Source organism: Gallinula chloropus (genome assembly GCF_964237585.1).
Source record: "Gallinula chloropus genome assembly, chromosome: Z".
Classification (NCBI taxonomy): domain Eukaryota; kingdom Metazoa; phylum Chordata; class Aves; order Gruiformes; family Rallidae; genus Gallinula; species Gallinula chloropus.
The window spans coordinates 43,441,526-43,454,975 of NC_140089.1; positions in this window are offsets into that span (position 1 = coordinate 43,441,526).

The window sequence follows — 13,450 nt, forward strand, 5'->3', positions numbered from 1 at the left end:
TAACTGCTCAGTGGTGGTAATTTGTGATGAAGGAATGATCTGGCATGGATGGCCTGGAAGCCCAACTAGAAGAAGCGATTAAACTGTCTGGAAGCAAGAATGCCAGAGAATGATTCCTCGAAAGTGAGAGAAGTTTTGCTTGGCGATGAGATATGAAACACAATGTCTTGTAGAAGATCCACAAATGGGAGTGCTCAGGCACCCATGATCTCTGCTGCCTCTTTAGGGAAGCAGAGCTGGGATGACACATAGACCATCAGCCAGGCTGAGGTGCCCCATGCAATCGTTCAAGGATTGATGCTGGTTCAAGGGTATATGAGGAATCTGCTTTTGATATATCTTTGCAGACTCTGTGTAGAACTGCATATCATGGTGGGACTCTGCCCAACACCGTCTTCATTAAACCATTATGTTTGAAGCACAAATGTGTTAAATTCACCTCAAGGGGTATTGTAAAACATCCCTAACAGTTGTAAAAAAATGTTTTAAAGAAGTTACTTAAACTCTCCAACATACAATGGCTTCGGCTTTTAGGACTGTTCTGTTAATGTGGTGTTGATCTGCCTGAGGGTAGGGAGGCTCTTCAGAGGGATCTGAACATACTGGACCAATGGGCTGAGGCCAACGGGATGAAGTTGAACAAGGCCAAGTGTAGAGTGCTGCACATGGGACATAACAACCCCATGCAACACTACAGGCTTGTGGGAGGTTGACTGGAGAGCTGTCAGGAGGAGAAGGACCTGGGGGTGTTGGATGACTGCAGGCTGAATATGAGCCAGCAGTGTGCCCAGGCAGCCAAGAAGGCCGATGGCATCTTGGCTTGTATTAAAAACAGTGTGGCCAGTAGGTCTAGGGAGGTAATTGTGCCCCTGGACTCAGCACTGGTGAGGCCACACCTAGAGTACTGTGTGCAGTTCTGGGCTCCCCACCACAAGAAGGACATTGAGGTCCTTGAGCAAGTGCAGAGAAGGGCAACCAGGCTGGTGAAGGGGCTGGAGGGCAAATCATATGAGGAACAGCTGAGGGAGCTGGGGATGTTTAGCCTGGAGGAGGCCGAGGGCAGACCTTATCACCACGTACAGCTACGTGAAGGGAGGTTGTAGAGAGGTGGGTGATGGTCTCTTCAGCCAGGTGACAGGAGACAGGACAAGGGGAAATGGCATGAAGCTGTGCCAGGGCAGGTTCAGATTGGATATTAGAAAAATTTTTTTTACTGAAAGAGTTGTCAGGGCCTGGAACAGGCTGCCCAGGGAGGGGGTTGAGTCATTTTTTTACTGAAAGAGTTGTCAGGGCCTGGAACAGGCTGCCCAGGGAGGGGGTTGAGTCACCTTCCCTGGATGTGTTTAAGAAAAGGGTTGATTAGGTACTTAGGGGTCTGGTTTAGCATAGGATGGGAATGGTTGGACTTGATCATCTTCAAAGTTCTCTTCCAACCTTGTGATTCTGTGATTCTGTGATTCTGTAATGTACGCCAATCTGTATTAGGCATCGAAACTGAAGCAATACAGAATACCTGTTTTGGCATTTCGTATGGCTTTTCATATCCTCATTACTGCATAGATCTTCCATGTGTAGCACCCTGGGTTTATACTTTCATTCAAATGGGTTCTACACTCTGTTCCACTAATGGGAAATGTTTGACAGCACTGCTTGAACAGCTGATTGCAGCCATTTACAAGTCCTCCATCGTCCTCCTTGTAAGCAGCTACAGCTCAGGATTTCATAATATTACAAAGCTATATTAAGATCATATTACCATTTAATTCCCTTTTATTCACTGTCCTTAGCTTTCAGTAGCATTAAATTTAACTTCAAACAAAGCTAAAATGATTTGCTTACTTGTCCAAAGGGCACCACATGCTCATCAGGTGCTGTATAAATAATTATCATCACAATTCCAGTAACAAAATCTCTAGAATCTGCTGTTTCTCACCATGTGGGCCAAATTTTTCTATGTGCCAAAATTTACTGGAGAATTTGACAGCAAAACTTAAAAGCAATCATAGCACTTTCCTCCATTAACTTAAATTGCAGGTCCAAAAAGAAGGAAAGTACAAAACAGATTCTATGTTAAATGACTTGATAAAGCTTAGCCATTTCAGAACACTGATTTAATTTCTTCCTTCTGTTTTATATACAATATACATCAGTTAAAACTATACATACAAATGACCTACTCATATGTATTATCTTGTCAGGCCAGGGCTTGATCTGGAGACAACTATCAACCCTCCTAGGCTTCATACATATTTAGAGAATGTGCTGGTGCTCCAAGACTGGGCCCAAAGCACCTCCAAATGCAAGAAGGAAAAGGGATAATAATTAAATATTTTACAAATATAATATCAATTTTGGAAGTTGGCTTTGTAGACAGAAAAATATAGATTGTTCTTTCCAAGGTTGTGGTCTGTATCATTTGCAGTAGTAGACATGCTAATTGAAAATTAGCTATGACAATATGCTTCAGACACAGCCCCTTTTATGTAAATTCTGTACAAATTTAAAAAAACCAAAAAAACCAACCAAACAAACAAAAAAACCCCACCTTGTTTTCCAGAGCTTGGAGCTCAAAGATTCATTTCTTTTAAAATCATTGCCTCCACAGGAGTTACATATATACAAGTATATGTATACGCATCTCACTATAGATTGTGTTCAGGAGAGTTTTGTTTAAAACTTAAGAAAATATCCATAATTGTGGTTAAGACCCATGTTCATCTCCTTACTCAAAGAGGTGACAGGGAACAATATAGATGAGCTAAACAAGCCTTTCATTTCCTAAAGAGAACTGCCTGATGAGGTGAGATTGCCCCATGGTCAGTTCCCAGATCACTCTGGAAAATGCCATTCAGCATCACTGCAGACTAATAAAAAATATATCTAAATAAGTGTTTGAGAAGCAGAACAAGACTTGATTTTCAGGGACATAAACTCTAACGAGCAGAAATCGCGGCAGGAGGTGTCTCCCACTCCATTTGTGCCGTGTGTCAAAGCACCGTGCAAACAGCTGAGGGACTAACACTGAACACAAAGCAGCCATGTGAACTAACGATTACAGCCAAGCTAAATGATTTAATTATTTCTTACTAAGCCTGATGAGATAGTGTAATTGTCTGCTTATGAAATAAACAAAATAATCTAAGGCAGATGAGTATGGGGTTATTTTTCTTTAAAATGAGATATTCTTAAAGATAAAATACATGCTAGTAACCCTAATTTCTGGAATAAGCCACAGCAGCAGGTTACCAAAGTCCAGGATCTTCACACCTTACTGTATTCAGAACACTAGCTTTCACATCCTGCTGTACTTTCTGTTCCAGCAAGCAGAGGGAAGTTTTGTTAAGATCACTGTTACACTACTATGAATCTTTCTGTCAATGCCAGCTTGGCACTAACAGGCAGGTTTTTAAATTCTGCCTTTGGATTGGCCTCACCTTTGTGTTTCCCTACTCTTAATTATAGCAGTTAAGAAACTGGAACTGGTAAAGTGAAAGTAGCTACAGTTATTGAACATATGAACATGGGAATTTATGAAAATTTTAAGATTACACATATGAAGTCTATGATTATGTCAACATCATGAGCTGAACATTGTATTATTTTGGTCTGAGGTATTAGGGCAGGATAAAGACAGATTAACCTTTACAGCAAAATGCCTTCAGCTCAGAAAAAACCAGAGGTAGTTGGAGGCTGCTCTACAGGCTAAAAAGATCACCATTACCTTATTATTTGAAAACTATGTGTAGTATTAGTTTCAGAACACAGATAGGATAGAAATGTACATATAGAAGTACATACTGTGAATCACAACGGTATGCTGTAATCAGTCTTGGAAAACAAATATATACCCTGCCTTTGGAGGCACTACATACCTATCCTCACTACGCAGAAGCTGACAGCTTTTTTCTTATTCAGCTGATCACATTCAACTGAAAAAACCCTCACTGACTTCTGAAGCTTTGGTTCTTCACAACGTGCACAACAACCACAGCAGAGTAGGAAAAATCCTGGACTTTGGCTTGGGTTTTTCCACGCCCGCTCGATGAGTTTGGTTTACCTCAAGTACAACAGAATATAAAGATCCTGCACAGAGGCCTGCTGCCTTCCTCTGTCACAAGCTCCTCGAAGGATACACCTAGGGTGAGCCAGGACTTGCGTGCCTGCCTGCGGGGCCTCTGCCTCCTGCTGCCGCTGCCGACTCTCCGAAGGAACAGCACGCTCGGTTGATAGAACATTTGTTCAGCACCACTCAAATGCAACACCCAACGTTTGTTTGGGCAAGGTGTAAGTATTTGCTCAGGAATTCACTGTGAGAACGTGACATAAGCCGTGACAGAGCTACCTGCAGCAGGTGACCTACAGTTTTGTTTGTTTCCTTAGTCACAGCCTTGAGTTTCTTCCTTTTTTAGAAGGCACCTCCCCTGTTAACCATTCAGGTCATTCAGTGCATGTTCATTTTCTTTGCTTTGTTTCTCAACTGTCCTCTCTGGCCTCTAGAAAAAAGTTTGCAGGTGCTCTTATTTGATGATATTATTGAATTAAATTCTTGAGAAAAATCACACAGAAAAGCTTTGAGAATGGAAAATCTTGATTTTTTTTTTTTTTATTTCTGGGCAATAAATTATACTTTCCCATGGGTGAAAAATTCTGGAAAACCGTACAACCAAACTGAAGAAACTTGAGTTCAGTGACTTACTCCAGTAATGAATGAAAACCCGTGCAAAGATCCAAATCCAGAAGCCACAGACCACAAACTGACAATTTTCCTACCTATGTACTGTGTTGGCCCAGGGGGTCAAAATCTCTGCTAAAGGAGGATAATAGGAAGACATTTCTTTACAGAGAACTTTTTCAAGTAACATCTGTCAAATTTAGTGTATGGATCAGACCACATGAGATTGGAGATATCAGTGTTCTTTTGTAACGATAAAAGCAACTATTACTTTTTATTTTTTCTATTCTTGGTTTAGACTCGTATATATTTAGATGAGTACTGGAGTGGGGGTATTTAAAGCACCTGGAGAAAATCCATAGCTACCATGTCAAGATGAACTTAAAAATGAAGATGAAAGCACACCTTGAGAGGAAATCACTTAAAAGAAATTATGTAAAAAAATTTCCTTAATGGAAACACTTCAATGTATTGAAAAAATCTACTTAAAGTAATTATCAAGTCAAACTTTATCAAGGATTATAAACTAGAATTTGCAATAGCTATAAATTTATAATGGCTATTATTTTATGTAAGAATATTTAAAGATCTTGAATATAAATATATTCAGGATTTTTTTTAATATTGCCTAGAACAAAACAAGTATAGTAATACCTGAGGTTTTTTTCATATAATGCAGTTACTTAGCCTTGATTTTAAATATACAACAAAACAAAAAAATTTCACAAGGCCTTTTTGTAGTGCAAGGGGTTTAGTAAATTAAATCAAACTTTATAAGTTCCAGGAAAAATGGAACGCTATGGAATATTATCCTACCTAATGCAGAAGCTGAATACATGGACAAGGCTAGAATGAATTCAATTACTAATAATACTGAGATTCACATATAAGGAAAAGCAAGGCATATCTAAAAGAATGCATTTCTAAAAAACTTAAATAACATACTGAAACAAAAAAGAGGTATGTTAAGTATCAGAATGCACATGACAAATTTCTAGTAAGATCATGAAAATTTAGTTATTCTCCATCTCCCCTCCATGCAAACATGCTTTTATTTGTACCCATGATCTGCATAGATTATCAATATAGACAAATTTGTTCCATCAGAGACAAAGGAATTTTTTGCAATTTATTACTCCATAAATGGATTTAATAGCTTTTAGAATAATAAATTTGTTTACTCCAAACCTGAGTAGATTCTTCCTCTTCAAAAATTTCCAGAAAAAGAAAATATTAAAACCAGTTCTCACTGGTAACCTGTTATTTACAATGACTGTACAACATTGTCAGGAGTTATTGTTTGAGAAAATACAATATTCACAGGTGTTTATTCTACAAAAAACTTATAACTCAATTAGAATTGGGCTTGTATTGTAAAATTAAAATTTTGTCTGAACACCTGTGAACACTAAGATTGCAAACCAAAAATGTCATTAGAAATTTTCCATACCTGTCAGCAGTTAGTAGGGTGTTTCTTAGAGTTTTCATTTGCTATTTCCCACCAAAGGGGACTTCTTACCCTTCTGCTCACCAATTTTAACCCAGATATCATCATACACTTAAAAAGCAATCCCTTGGAAGCCAGTGGAATTGGTGGAGAACTTGAGCAACTGGTGAAAGTTCCTCATGGGACAGCACTGAGAAGATGCATAGCCACACCTCATCAGGTAGAAGAAGCCACAATAACAAGTCACTTTTGCCTTTATTGTTCTTGAAGTAGGTTAAAGCTACATGTAATTACAAGGGACAACAGCCAAATACAGTACAATTGCTGACAATTCTTGTCCAAGCACATACATATGCAAAGTCAGATACTGAAGAGGGAAGCGAATTTGCTTGCTCTTCAGACCTATTTTAATGCCATCTGACTTTTCTGAAAAAGAAACACAGTATAAAGCATGAGCCAGGGACTCTTGTATGATTGGTAGTCCCCATTTCAGAAACTGCTTATGCTTCCCTGAAGGACAGCTATTTTGTAAAAATAAGCTAGGGGTCAACTTTGCAAATAAAGATAATACTGTTATAATTTTCAAGTCAACTTTGATACTCACACTTCTGCAATCCCAATTTAGAATAAACACAGACACCAAAAAAAAAAAATCTAAAGGCTGGCTTGTGGCTTTTGTAAAATTATGATCAAACGTAGCATTTTGAAGACACAGATAAACATAGTTACACATATTTGGATACATATGAGATCCAGTATTTTCAATTTAACCACTATACAACTAACCAGATTATAATTTGTAAAAACTTCCAATGCACAAGGTCAAAAAGACTTAGGATGTTAAGGGATCTATTCCACATTGTAGTTTAGACTTTTAAAGGTCCATTAGGCTTCCAAATTACTGGAAAAAGTAACAAGGCAAAATTTTGTGCCAGGATCATTTTAGTTTGTACTTACTCAGGCACAATTGTTGTATTATAGATATCTGAGCATGAAGATTGCACTTTCTACAAAAACAGCTCTACCAATTGCTAAAATGCTACATCGTAAGGAATCATGATAGAGTAGGGAGCAGAAAATTTACAAGATTCTAATATATCTTTCCTGTTTCTAGGAAATCAGACCTCTGCCAAATGAACCAAGCATTTGCCACTTTTATTCAATTAGCGTTTTATTTCAGTCACTGGTATTATGTGACTACACATTAATTTCTGTCACTGCAATTGCTACCTTGTCAACAGTAAATAGACAATGAATTTTTCTTGCATCAAGCAAATCAGGCCTATTACACACCATTGTGAAACACTGATACTGCTTTCTAGACCGAACTCAACACTGCTCAAGTTCAGTGGCATAGTGGATTGGAGAAGACTGCTGGCTGACTATCAGCCTAATAAGTTCCACACCATTGCTCCACTTACACATGAAGATAAATAGCTGAACAGGTAGGGAACTGAAGGCCCAGCCATTTCAGATGTAGCAAAGTGGTACATAAAAGTCTGTGAACACAGCAAGTAATAACATGGAATGCTATACTATCTGCACTTCTTCAAGTTCCATGCCTCAGTTGACAGGTGATGTCCTAACAAGTTAACTATGTATAAAAATCATCCTGCTATTTCTGTTGACATGATTCTTTGCAGAATACCAGAAGTGCATTTCCTACAAAAACTGAATGACTCATAAACTCAAACATATATATACACACACAGACACACACACATATACATATATATGTATTTTTAACATGGTGGATCTAAAGAACCTTTGATTATAGAACAATCATTTTTTTTCCAGATAGCTTTTACCATGATGCAAAGCCACATATGTTCTCATGTGCATTCACATAAACTTTTTTTGAAAGCAGAATTGTTAGCATGCTGAGCAATCCATGAGTACTGAAGTAGAACCACGATGCTCTTTGTGGATGGGAGAGAACAGTGTTATAAACTCAAATGGACCATAATTGCCAGTATTCATTGCAATTGTCTACACTATTTCCAATTACAGACACAAGCTGTATGAATAATTGCAGTCAACCAACACAATAACAGATACATATATTTATGTCTACACTATATATATAGTTATTGTGTAGTTTACAGATTCTAAAGCTTAGTACTCTACTTACAGTTTGCACTAATTCATAGAAGAACTTGAGATACAAAAGGTAGCTAGATTACCTGATTATCTGGGCATATCACATTCAAATCTTACAGTCCTGTCAATGTCACTTCAGCCACTAATTGGAGAATAGCTTCAAAGCATTTCTAACACAGATTATTAGATTATGCTTTTATACCACCTTCTGAAATCTTCTTAACCTTGATTGTATGAGATGGAGCAGCTTCAGCTTCTCAGTGTTCAGCTGCTCAGCACATCACTGAATGAATTCATGGCATCATATCTGAGCAGAAGTTAAAACAAACAAGGGAGAGCAACGAATGTAGCAGGTACAGAAATTTGGTGATAATTATATAAAGGTTTTTATTTATGTGCATTTACAGTCTCTTGAAGAGCTGTTACTCTGTCTTCAGCAGGCAGTTTCTGTTGTACTTGCCAAGACATGGTAAATTTCAAGGAAGGAAGTGTTTTGCCTTGTCTGGAATTGACACAACCTATGAAAAAAAATGTTTTCAAAACTTAACAAAAGAAGTCCCTTACTTAACCAGAAAATCCATGATTTTTTAGTCTTCTTGGTTTCTCAGGTTATGATAAGTAATGGAACATTGAAGAAAATTATTTTGAAGTTTGGAAAGAATCCATGCCACAACTCGACTTGGTCTTTATGTGTAACCTATCTGTAGTAATCTAATAGTTCTGTGGTGTTGAACCATAAAGATTCAGTCTTCACATCAGACCTCTTCACTCAGCCTGGAATTTGCCTGGAAGGTATTTTTTGGACCCAACATTCTATCCTAATGCTTTGCTCCTCAAGCTTTTTAATCTTTCTAAACACTGCAAGCCCTGTGTGAAGAAATTTAATAATTCCAGATGCATCATGTCTCAGAAGTCATGGGCTGTTTCTCATGATAAATATCTTGGGACCCATCAAGCTTGGCGAACTCAGATGTAAACCAATAGGAAAAGAACAGAAGAGAAAAAAAAAAAAACCCCAAACTTCTATTCTTATCTTTGAGCAGGGACACTGCATGAGAGTCTTCTGATGCCTCCCCTACTTCAGTGACTCTCTGATTCTACATTCGGTCAGGCACTGTTTACTCCCACAGTTTTTCAAATAGTTCTCTGATTTTCATTCTTTATTAAGGCTTATCAAAACAATAAAATGCTTACTTTAAGTAATTCTGTGATAAATGGAATGATGCTACTTACAGTGTTTAAACCAAAAAGCAAAATACAAAGCACAACTCCTTCTGAAAACCCTTCAGCAGGAGTATACAGAGTGCAGAAGAATACCTCTCCAAAAGGATAAAGAGTGAAAAGGTAGGAGCATGTGCAGGAGAAGAAGAAAATGGGCTCATAGATGATGTGTCAAAATCATGTCCATTTGAATTAATAACCTCCTGAATTACTATTCATACATCCATACTCACAGTCATCTAGGAGGATCATTTCAACATCATACAACAATGAAAGCAATCATTAATAAAACTGTTCCTCTCACTTATGGATATGATCTCTGACAACAGTATGTTTCAGAAGAGTTTTCATTATTTCTTTGTAATGATGCACTCCAGAAGAAAATGAATACTTGCATAGAGATTTACACTTCAAGGGTTAAAGAGGTTTTAGACTTGAGGGGTTTTGATGTTAATGTACGTTATTATACCTCGCGAAAAAAAAATGAGATGCAAAGTAAAGTGTAATTTCTAAGCAGTAAAGTTCATTCAAAAGTTGATTTAGGAAATAGATAGGGATTTATATAGCGTTTGCTATACTTGTTCATGCAATCTTATGCACAAGCTCATTCAATATTTTTGGAGTCACATGCAACAAAAACTAAAGAAATTAAGAAAATCAAGAGGAAAGTTAGTAGCTACTAACTGTGTGGATGGAGACTTTTGGAGATATAATTCGGAGTACTAACGTTTGGCTTTATCATTTAAATTCTTTGCTAATGATGCAAAGGAGGTGGCAGCAAAACCTAGGAGTAGAAAATACTACCCAGGTTGCTTACTTCATTGCACCACTTGATTTACAACAAATCAAATAACCCTAGCCATTACTAAAATTCACTGCTGTTGAATCACAAGGAATTATGCACCAGTCAAAACAAAAGAATATTCCACTTGGAGAGTTTCAATGGCTAGTAAGGTCACAACATGATCAGAAATATGTGCTGTCACAGAGAAGGAGAACTAAAAAAATGACATTCTGAAAAAACTTCCATTGAAAAAATTCTATCTCAAAAATGAAATGTATTTGTCTTTCAAATTAATTTCACTTCTTCACTTTTTTATAATGAACCTATATAGTTTTACATTCAAACTTTTACTTTTGAAACATAACACTGACACTGAATTCTTTATTCCTATTTATTCCTATTTTGTGGGAAAAGTTTTTAGTTAAATGTCAATTAAAACCAGGATAAAAGGCAGGAAAAAGCTCTGAAGAAAAGCAAAGGTGTCATGTCTTGCTCATGGCAGGAATCTGCCACTTCAAGTCAGTGAGTGGAACAGATTTCCCACTAAAACCAAATGCTGCTCAAGAATAAAAAGATAATGGAAAGTATTGTTTGCAATTCTTCAACCACCATGTTATTTCCGATTTCAGACTGGGAGATTTATCAATTATGCAGATGCACAACTGAAATGGGAGAGTGCAGAGAACCCCAAAGTTCAGAGTCCTGCTGCCTTTGTGGGACTCCACAAGCAATCATTTGGAGAGGATGCTGACAAGTACATCACAATGACAGGGCAGGAAATGACCTACTCAGGCAATTCCCGTGCACTCTGAAAACAGGAACATCCAAAACATACCAGCCCCAAAAGGGTTCAGCAAGTTTACTTTCACTCAGTTTCCTGGTACTGCAGGTGGCCTTGGAAGAAGGTGCATAATGAAGGTGAAAATAGAAAAATACATGCTTGTTATGTAAATAGTTTTTCAAAGCCCTTTACATATTTTCCAAATGTTTTCTTTTCTCACGGTTTTTCTCCAGTGAGTTTGGCTTTCATGCATCACTAGATCAGGTACTACAAATTCTTTCTCATTTCAAATTCATTTTCTATTAGATTTACATCTAGTGCAAATGCTAATCTGATCCATGATAAACAATCCCTTCTATTTAAGTATGCAAGCTTCCTATTCATAACAGGGTTTTTTATTGTTCTCTGTCTAAAATATTTGGCTGTCTACTGAAAAAACCTAATAAAGTTCTGAATGCTTTGAACAAAAATTTACCACAGATATTACAGAGGCCTTATGGGATATTAGCAATACAAACTTACCTTGTTTCATTTATGGATGTGCTTCAAACAAATAAAAACATTGATTAAAAGAATGTATTCATTGTAGTCTACTGCCTCACTGGAGAGTGCATTAAAACAAAGCTCTGACAACTGTAATTTAATTTCTTTGACTTAAATTAAATCACTCTTGGGACAATTATTACCTCAAGGCAATACACTAAAAATTGAGAAAAACATTAAATCTGAAGATGAGGATTAAGGACACTGCAGTGTTAAAATTGGTATTAAAGTCTTCACTGGAATCTTCACTAAATTTAAGAAAAATCCCGCAAGAAATATAAACGAAAAACTAAGCAAACCTTGGTCTTAAGCTGCCACTATATGTAAAAGGAATATGGAAGACTGGGATTCCCCCAGTGTCTCCTTGGACCAGACATTTTTGTTCTCAAGATTTTTTGTTATAGAAGAGTTTCCTATCTAAATCATGTGACAACACTAAATGTTACCAAACACATTTATTCAATGCAAAACATGATGAGTGTTGCTTTTAATAAGGGGAGAGCAAAAATATTCTCCTCTACTAAGACAAATGCATTGTTTATGGACAGTTTCATACTTCTCTACCACATTGTGCTGCATTAAAAACAAGTTTTTTAGCATAATATCCACACCCAATAACATCTTTATTTGGGGTGTTTTGTGTACAACTAGGCTAAAGAGAAGTACTAATATTAGCAATTAGTTATACAAGCAACTTTCATGTGTTGTTTGACAACATTTTCCTAATGCAGAACTTGGCCACTATTCTGTATTTTAGTGAGTAGGGGCACCACTTTTCTGGGTAATCCAATTATTCCTACTTTAGTAAAAACACTAACAAAGAGTATCTATAAGAAAAATAATTATAATCATATCAAAATGCATCACTTGTATTTAACAGAGTCATTAACAATTATTATTTACACAAGAAAAATCAATAACTAAACATACATTAGGAATTCTTTACTTAACTTGACATTTGTTCTGATTTGTTTGTTCCTTCACTCATGACTATTTAGAGGCTTTGAAAAAAACTACGTTGTACAACAAATTATTGCTTAAATGCTCTTATTTTTCAAGAGGCAAAGTCTTTTTTTCCACATCACCAAGCTTCCAATTACTAATGAAAGTTAGTTTGGATGATCTATAAACTTTGCCAGTTTCTTCCATCTTGACTTACTCAACCATTTTATTTTCAAGATGTCTGGCAAGTGTATTTTCTTCAAAGAGAATGTATTTTCTCTTTGAAAAAAAGGTGGTGCATTTCCTTCTCTGAGTGAAAAAATTCTCATCACACTTAGCATCCTCACATAGAAATAATATTTACCCAAAGCACTCATTTTGTAATCTTAATGGTCCATCCTCTCAGGGCAACATTTTCTTACCTTGTGAGCCTCACCTCAGTTGCTTTTCAAAACTTACATAGATGTGCTTATCTGATTCTGCATGCTCTATTTCTGCTCATCAGCGTGCTGTTCCACATCATATTTTCCAAAGTTTATTGGTACACTGAATAGAGTATAACCACAGTCATTGCATCCATTTGTATGAGGAGAGAGTTGAGTCTTTTATAATTGGAAAAACCTTTAAAGGACAGGCAGCTTCCTGAAAGACCATCACCTGAGTTCAGTATCAAACCACTGCTTTCCACAGAAGAACCTCCTGCAAGTTGCTACCAAACATTTTGACAATATTTGATTTGGTAAGGGCACTATACATTTACTGTGTGCTAATGGGTTTTCTTACTCTGACATTTTGTCTTCCTTTTCTGTCATACATTTTGATATGATTATAATTAATGTTGTATCTTCAAATATTTGTTTCTTTGCTTTTCTGACCTGTCTGTACTTTTAAAAGTCTAAATTTAAGATCAAATCCACCAAATATTTACCTTTTACTTTGGCTTATGAGAAAAAGCTGGCC